General features: G+C 38.0%; 1 pseudogene; it reads left to right on the top strand.

Moving 5' to 3' along the window:
* The first annotated feature begins 206 nt into the window (after positions 1 to 206).
* On the top strand, positions 207 to 6,148 carry LOC146554819 (uncharacterized; annotated as a pseudogene).
* The last annotated feature ends 2,338 nt before the right edge of the window (positions 6,149 to 8,486 follow it).

Here is an 8,486-nt window from a genome sequence, read left to right as displayed (position 1 = left end):
TTTTCAAATTCTACATTTATTAAGTTATTACGGAGCCCCCCAGGGGACATGGGAGAAAAAAAAATTAGGGAGGGGAAAAAAAAAAATTAGGGAGAAAAAAAAAAATTAAGACGGACTTTTGCGAGATCTCGCAAAAGTATTGCGAGCGCTCGCAAAAGTATTGCGAGATCTCGCAAAAGATCCCGCTGCTTTTTGATAGCGTTTCAGTTGAAGGGTGCGGTGCTACGGTACGGGGCTCCATACGGTGCGGACATGGAGGAGGATTTAGAACATTTCTTGCGGTCAAGAGAGGTCCCACACGACGACATCATGCACATGCAACAAGACAAAGTACGTATAAACAACAAAGCATTAAACACCGCGGTTCAAAAGGCGAGTAACTTGTTGAAAAACCGAGGTCGTATATGCAGGCCTTTAATGTTAATTCTTGTAAATATGTTCAGGTTCATTAAACATAACTCGTTAAGTGCACATATGTTTTGAAATTTCAAATCGTGTCCAAATTCATGGGCTGCATCCTCCCGAGGACTCGGGCTTCGTGGTCTACGTGGGCCGGGTTCTCAGAACGGCTGGGGAAATTGGACGTCTAGCCTTCTGATTAGCGTCACCGCTGTCTCGGTGGAGTGTAATAAGCTCGTCCGTCTGCTCCTTTCTATCTAAAATATAAGACGACACTGGAGTAAATTCTCGACCATCTCGCACTTCTGTTTAATCAGTTTTCTGTGTGACGTTGATTAAGCGCTGTAAAACCAATGTGGAACCCACCCGGGGGATTAATAAAGTTTTATTTTATCGAATTTAATCTAATAACTTTAATCTCAGCCAAACCGTTTTACTCACGAACAAATGAAACACTGAAAAAAGCCAAACATTAACATTTTTAGGTTGTCTAAGTGTTTTATATATTAAGTTTAGCCTGAGTAGCTAAAGTCCGCGGTGATCTGAAAATAATATGCCGGGAGTTGTGCCGTTCTTGGCGGCTTTAGTGACCCTTGAGCTCTCGGCTACCTATCGAGCTGGTGGGTAACAGACATCAAGGAAAACGTCGAAGCACTTTTGCAAATATGCGATATCTTGATAAACCGAGAAGATATTTCAAGTTTATACACCCACGTTCTCCCCTGAAATATGTTTAAAAAAATTTTGTGACCCAGAAAGATTAATAACGGTCATTTTAAAACTTATTAACGGCCGCCATTACCGGAAACTGGAGTTTGGCTGGGCCGCACTTTGAATTCTGGGATATGGGCCACGAAGCACACACCGGACCCATCCTTCAAATTCGGTGAAAAGTGAATGTAATTCTTTGTATTACACCCCCTGGCATATGTTAATTTTGTTCTGGTTGTATACATGTTCTGTATACTGTTTCTTAATAAAGTTCAATAATTAAAAAAAAAATAGGTGAAAAGGAGGACGCATTTGTCTGCTGCATTCGGAGGAGTTTACGAATTTAAAATAGAATCTTTGTAGAGATTGCCAGAATTGTTGTACATTTCTGTGCAAATAAAAAAAGAGGAGTCTACGAAATTGGATAGCCTTCGGTGCATCGCTGTGACATAATCGGTCTACAAAAGCGTCCTCAGGAGGATGCAGCCCATGAATTTGGACAATGTGATAAATACAGTTTAAAAAAAAAAAAAAGAGGTTGCAGCCCATGAATTTGGATGTTGTTATCTGGCTGTGCCATTACCATGGTAACATGGACAGCATGGCACAAAATACTTGGTGGAACTTACCTTACTTATACCTTACTAGCAAAATATTTTTTAGTAACGTAGTATATTGCTACAGGAAAAATGATTCTATGTTTCTTTACCTTCTTTTAAATGTACAAAGATGTCCTTTGTCTGTGGTTAGATTAGTTTAGAAGTGTCTTTTTAGACTTTCCCAGCAAAGACATATTGTTTCGGGGACATATTGTTTTATCTCTCCCAGCTCTCAGCTGACGAGACTAGCACCATATATGGAGTTGTTTATTTTATCTGTTTATTATTTTCTTATCCTGTTCTCACTGTCTCTGTGATTTGTGCCAATAAAAATGCCAAGCCACTGTCCATGGTTGTGGGTTGTTTCCAGCAGCTCACCCGTGTACACGTTAAGCATAAAAAAGTAACTTTGTCTCATTGTGTCTCTATTCCTCCTGGGTTTATTTTGCAGGGTTTTCTCCCAACATATATAAATATCTACTACTATTACTATACTAATACTAACACAGCAACAGTAAAGTAATAAGACAGAAGTTGACAGAGTAACTTTTGATAATGATCATGAACAGTGATTAAGAACTCTATTCTAATACAGTTAGTATTCCATGTGTGCTAGTGTGGCTTCCTAGAGTAAAAGTATATTAATACCATTTCTCTAATGTTTTATGTCTGCAGGTGGATAAGGCAGTGCTGTCCGTCATGACTGATGGACAAATGGCAAAATACATAAGGACATATGGTGACAGACTAGCTGTCCAGTCCTTCTGTCAACAAACTAAGTAAAGCACGGATAAAGAGACTGTTCTGCAGAACCTAAGAGATAAAATTGCGGCACGGAAAGTAAGATCAAAAACCAAAGGAGTGCTGTGTGGTTCATCAGGTGTGTTCCAAAAGCAAAGTGAAGGGATGGCAAGACAGAGAAATACTGCAGCAGAGAAGACCTGCAGAAAAATAGAAATCGGATGGCTTCATTTAAGCAGTAATGAATACCGTCAAGTGAGAACCAGAAATGGTGGAGGAACAAGACATGCAACTGTGGAAAAAACTACAACTGTAGCTAAGATTTTGGAAATGGGAAAGGACCTGTTTTTTTCAGATGGGTACTCGCCAAAAGGGAGAGTTGAAGACTTTGTCATTGATATCTGTGATTTTAAAAGAAATCCGATTGCTTTAGATGACACTGTTGGCAAACTTTATGAACAAACCAAATTGAAGCTCCTGAGATTTTACATTTGCACGAAAGATGAAACATTGTTAACAGTTCAGTCCTCATCTGAAGAGGATTTTTCTGTCAGCATAACTGAAGAAGATTCACCGGTGACATTACTTGGATTTGACAGTGAGACAGATGATTTTGTCCCAGATCTACTTGAACATGGGGATTCATCTGACAGTGACACTGGCAAACAGGTTTGTTAAAATAAGAAAGTTATTATTAAAAATAATGATCACTTTAAAGTTACTGTATTTTGTTGTGTTTAGTAGTGCTCGGTGGTAACATGCGACATTTTCTAATTTTGTTGTACTATTGTACTATTGTACTAGGTTTGACTGTGCAACTGCAATAAAGAGTTGTCTTATTCAAGTGCTTTATGTACATCTACGAATATTTGCACTTCTGAAGGATGAAATTATTCCAGGAATTTGTTGTTGACTTGTGTGGTAAGGTACATTTAATACATCTGTGAAAGACTTACAGCTTTTTATTCATTAACATGTACAAAATGACTGGCTGCTGAAAAAATAATTGAATTATTTTCGTTTGTGTCTTGTGTTTGTTTTCTGGTTCACAGATTCACAATTTCCAGATGGAACCCAATCCAAAAAAACTGAAATCACTCTGTGAGGCAGTGACAACACAAAGTCCAGAAAAATCCCATCATATGCATTCAACCCCAACAGACATTAAAAACACTGTCGTGGGACAGCGGCAGCAGACTGACTCAAGTGATCATGATTTCCCTGACCACTGCTCTGAAATTATTGATCTGACCAGTATAGTTCCTAACAAATCCTTCAAACTAGAGTCCTGGGACAAACTTCCAGAAGATTTGGAATGTCGTTTTCCACACATAGACGAAGCGGATACGGTTGTATGGAATCCTGAAGAGGATCTTGTCAGAGCAGATGGTGATGACACAGTCGTGATAACCCTGAATTATGTCAACAGTGAGGATCTCAGACAGGTAAGACCATGGACAGTTGTGGTTGATATGGTTCAAGTGTGACAAAATATGGAAATTTATTAATAATCAAATTCAGTAACTTGCATAGTTCTGATTTTAAAAAAGCTGATCATGCATTCCTGCTTGGACAAAATTTAAGCATGTGTGTTATTTTCTGTAATATTCTTTTGGATCTTAAAAGAAATAACTCACAGTACTGTGAAAGAATTGCTCAATTTCTATTAATCAGAATTCATCTCTTGTTTGTTTAAAACTTGATTTTTTTTGCAGCAGTAATACAACATTTTAAGTAGCAATAAGTACATCAAGATCTGATAAAAACCTGTGGGATTCCACTGTAATATGTCTTTTTACTCTTGTAAGTGAGACATGTAGGCTGAAAATAAAGTGGTGTATTTTTGTTCTATTTCTTAATACCTATTGACATATTTTGCAGACTTTTTAAGAACATTCATGACTTAGAATAGGCCAAGGTAGAAGATTGAAGAAGAGTCTTCTAATCTTGAAGGGTTAAGGTGTCTGTTGTCAATTAATGCAATACTTCCTTCTCAGAATGCCGACACAAATGGATTACCTATGGATGGTTTCCTGCTACCATTGTCTTCAGCTAATGGCTTGCCCACACCCCATATGCAGTCAATACAAGAGGAAGCACCCCAGATTGCACAGGTAAGATGGATCAATTCAGGCAACCATAAACACCTACCTTTACATACTGTAGAGATGCCAAAAATGTCATGCTATTTTCTGAGGATATGGCAGTTTGTGGGTCTATTTGAATTAAAAGGATATTGTCAGTTGAGAGACAATTCCAGTGTTTTACATTAACATAAGATTAAACAGGAAATTTAGTCTTGAAATCAAGTTATTTACATAACACAGCAGTGAGACATTGTTTTGGTGTCACTATTGTGTTCTCTTCCTATTTTGCACATCAGTGAGTCTTCTCATACATGTAAAGAACACTTGTATAATTTTCTGTGAGGCATACAAGGACATCCATCAGGCCACAATGTTAATGTTATATATAAATTGTCAGTGCAACCATGGTTTGGGAATGTACAGCCCACTAAAATTAGACAAATAAATTTCAAACTTTTTCAGAACATTGATATTGTGTAATCTGTACAATTCATTTGCATTTCTTATGGAATGTGCATGTTTTGTCTTTTACTCAGGACCATGGACTGAATTTCATTGCACAAGGTTTGCGTTTAGATTCAAGCAACCAACTTTCCCCATCAAATTCAGGAGACCCACAGAGCCCCCTACATGTATCAATTCGCAGGATAAAAGTTGTTGATGATCTTTTGGCTGTATTTATAGACAGTCGCATTCTGAATGTGACTTTAAAGATGAACTTTGTAAATGAAAATGCTGTTGATGATGCTGGGGTGTCAAGGGAGGTTTACACTGCATTTTGGGAGCAATTTTTGGAACAGTGTGAAGGTGAAAATGAACGAGTTCCAAGGCTGAGGCCAGACTTTAGTGAGGCTGAATGGCAAGCAGTTGGGCAGATATGGGTGAAAGGCTTACTAGACCATGGTGTCTTTCCAGTGAGGCTGTCAAGGGCTTTCATTTTAGCCTGCATCCACGGAATGGACTCAGTTGATGTAGACATTCTGATTGCATCGTTTCTCAACTATCTGCCTCCTGTTGAGAGATCAGCTGTTGAGAAGGCTCTCCAAGGCACAATGGATGAAAATGATGAAGAGGACCTGCTTGACCTTTTTACAAGGATGGGTTCCCACTTCCTACCACCTAAGAACAACATGCAGCCTGCCATTGAAACAATGGCTCATAAGGCCATTCTCCAAGAGCCAAAGTATATAATGGATTGCTTCTCCACACCCATGGCACATCTGCAGCTGAAACTGGCAGACAAGGAAAGTGTGTTATCTCTGTATGAGACAAAGAAGGCCACAGGCAAAAGACTAGTGCAGCTATTTGAAGCAACAAAAATCATGCTGTCTCACGGAGAACAAACAACGTTTAACCATCTTCAGCGTTATGTTAAAAACGCTGATGAAACCAAAGCTGAAAAAATCCTGCGCTTCTGCACAGGATCTTCCGTGATATGTGTTGACAAAATTTTGGTGTGCTTTAATGCTGAAACTGGGCTCAACAGAAGGCCTGTTGCTCACACCTGTGGAGCTACCCTTGAAGTGCCATGCACTTAGTTCTTATCCTGAATTTCGCACAGAGTTCGACAATGTCCTTTCCAGCAATTACTTTGAAATGGACATCATTTGAACTTGATGAGTGTACTAATGGTTAGAGCTGTAATTTTTATTTGTATGATTATCCTTGAGTTCATAAATTCTGTCTTGTTTCATTTTGTCATTGAAGCATTTGATATATTCAGCCGTATAACAAGCAGTCACAAATTTAATTTTCTGATGGTTTAGTTGTATGTTAGGTCAGATTTCACAAGGACTCTTTATTGTTTAAAATTCTTTGAAAATGACCACATCTTTAACTTCTGTTGAAAACAAGGTTTGTGTTTAGCGTTAGAGGGACAGATCACATCAAAATTTGCTGTACACATTGTCATTATTTTCTTTTACTCCAGCCATCAGCCAGAATAAAGGCTCGCTTTTGTTTTAAGTTGATTGTCCTCTCTCTCTCCTTGTCTGCTTTTGGGTACGTTCTCTCAACACACCTGCATACCCCGCAGTGACACACATTGGCTTGCTGTTTATCCATCTAGAATGTTTTGTCGTGAGTTGCCTAGTTTTGGGAGATATTAGCTGTAGAGATCTCTTCCTTGTTGAAAAACAACATGAAGCTACATAAGGACTTTGCTACTAAGCATTAAGTACCATGTGAAACAAGAGAGGGGTAGGCTTGTACAGTCAATATCTCTAAAATTGGGCAACTCACACTAAAACAGTGTGGATTAAGGAATACTACAGCTAGCGAACAGAAAAATTTGTAAATTTGATTTTAGGGTGAAAAGTCCATTAATATTAGTAAAGAATGTCACTATGGTTGCGAAAGAAGTTATTGAAAGTTAATGATAAGACCCTGTTTACAAATTCTTAAAGCTGATGTGGCCTATAAACATCATCTTGTAACAATAAGTCCTATTTTCCCTTGATTAGCTTCCAAAATGTTTACTAGTTGTTTTGTTAAAAATCATATTGCCATCACAAGTTTTTTTTTTTTTTTGAAAGGACTTTGCCATAATGTGACATACAGATGATTCACAATTCTTTATACTGTCTTATATAATTACAAATTAACAAGCAATGATAATCAGATTTAACAGTTTCTAGGATAAACAAGATTGTAGGCCAGGATTTCTAATTAGATTAAATAGTATATATGGTTAATTATAAAGTATTGCTACATTTTTGACAGATTATGCACTTCTGTCTACCCTTCTCTGAAATTAAAGTGCCTGGGAACACAGGCAGTCAATACACAGATGTTGTCGATATGCTTTTGTCATTTGCAATTTTTTAGTTGTCTGTACTACATAGTCCAAAAATAATTAGAAATTGATTAGATTTCAGTTTATTTGTCCGGTAGTTCAACAACACATATCATCCTTTCAGAAGTGGTGAGTTTTGCAAAAATAGCATTCGAATGAAATTGCTGTTCATCAACAGAACAGGTGGGTGCAAAGAATTTGTTATTCAGCTGATAAAATAAGCTTCAGATAAATTCAGTGACAAAAAAAGAATGTTTATATCTATTAGAAATTCTAAGAGTTCAAAAGGTCTCTATTTAGTTCTTTATTTTTTCAGTTTTGTTTAACCAACATTAAAAAACTAAATGCGTGAGTGTTAATTTAAACATTGATCGAGGGATTTCCACCCATTTAACACATTATTTATTATATTTTATTTTATATTTTATACATTTTATTTTGTGATGTGATGTGAGCGCAGGTGCAACCCAACAGGCCCCAAACGTTCCTGGCAGCAAGTAAAAATGAAATATAAAAATATAGTCCAAACAGGTGAGGTGTAATTGTATCATGGGCCATAGTGCTTGGTCTGTTTGTCCGATGTAAATCAATTGCAGTTAGAGGCTACATTAATTGTCTTTCTGTAAGCACTTATTGAAATTATCTGAGCACATTACAAGTACATATTTGCTTACTCTGTATGCTCAAATGTGACCCGTTATGGCCACTAGAAAAAAAGCGGAGGCCCGAAAAAAAAGATGGGGGTCCTCCACCACCACCACCACACAGAGGCTGAGCAGTTGGCTTCCACATTTGTGATAATGGGAACACCACAAACGAGTACAGGAGACGTTTCACTTCCTCAGTTTCCTTTATCTCTCACTCACACACGCATGCATCCAGGCACGCAACAAAACATATTTTATTAACTCACCTGGATGAGTCCCATGCAACAAAACTGAAGGAGGTTTTTGTCCAGAAACCCACCATCAAAGTACCCGTTGTCTCTGATGTCTGCAAATAAGGATAACCAGAACTCCAGACACTGGCTGCGAAGAAAACGCCACCAGTATTCAATCCTTTGATTGGCGGTACTTGCTCCCTCCAAGTAACTCTCAGGGGTGTCGTTAGGAGCCACGGGCACAAGGAAACGCTGAAAGCCTCTAACATGGCCAT

The sequence above is a fragment of the Mchenga conophoros genome, linkage group LG17 (genome assembly GCF_057382185.1).
Source record: "Mchenga conophoros isolate Kocher_MC1m ecotype Shallow Benthic linkage group LG17, M_conophoros_male_GT1.1, whole genome shotgun sequence".
NCBI classification, from domain to species: Eukaryota; Metazoa; Chordata; class Actinopteri; order Cichliformes; family Cichlidae; genus Mchenga; species Mchenga conophoros.
Note: the sequence above shows the minus strand (reverse complement) of the source record. Positions and strands in the feature narration are given on the sequence as shown.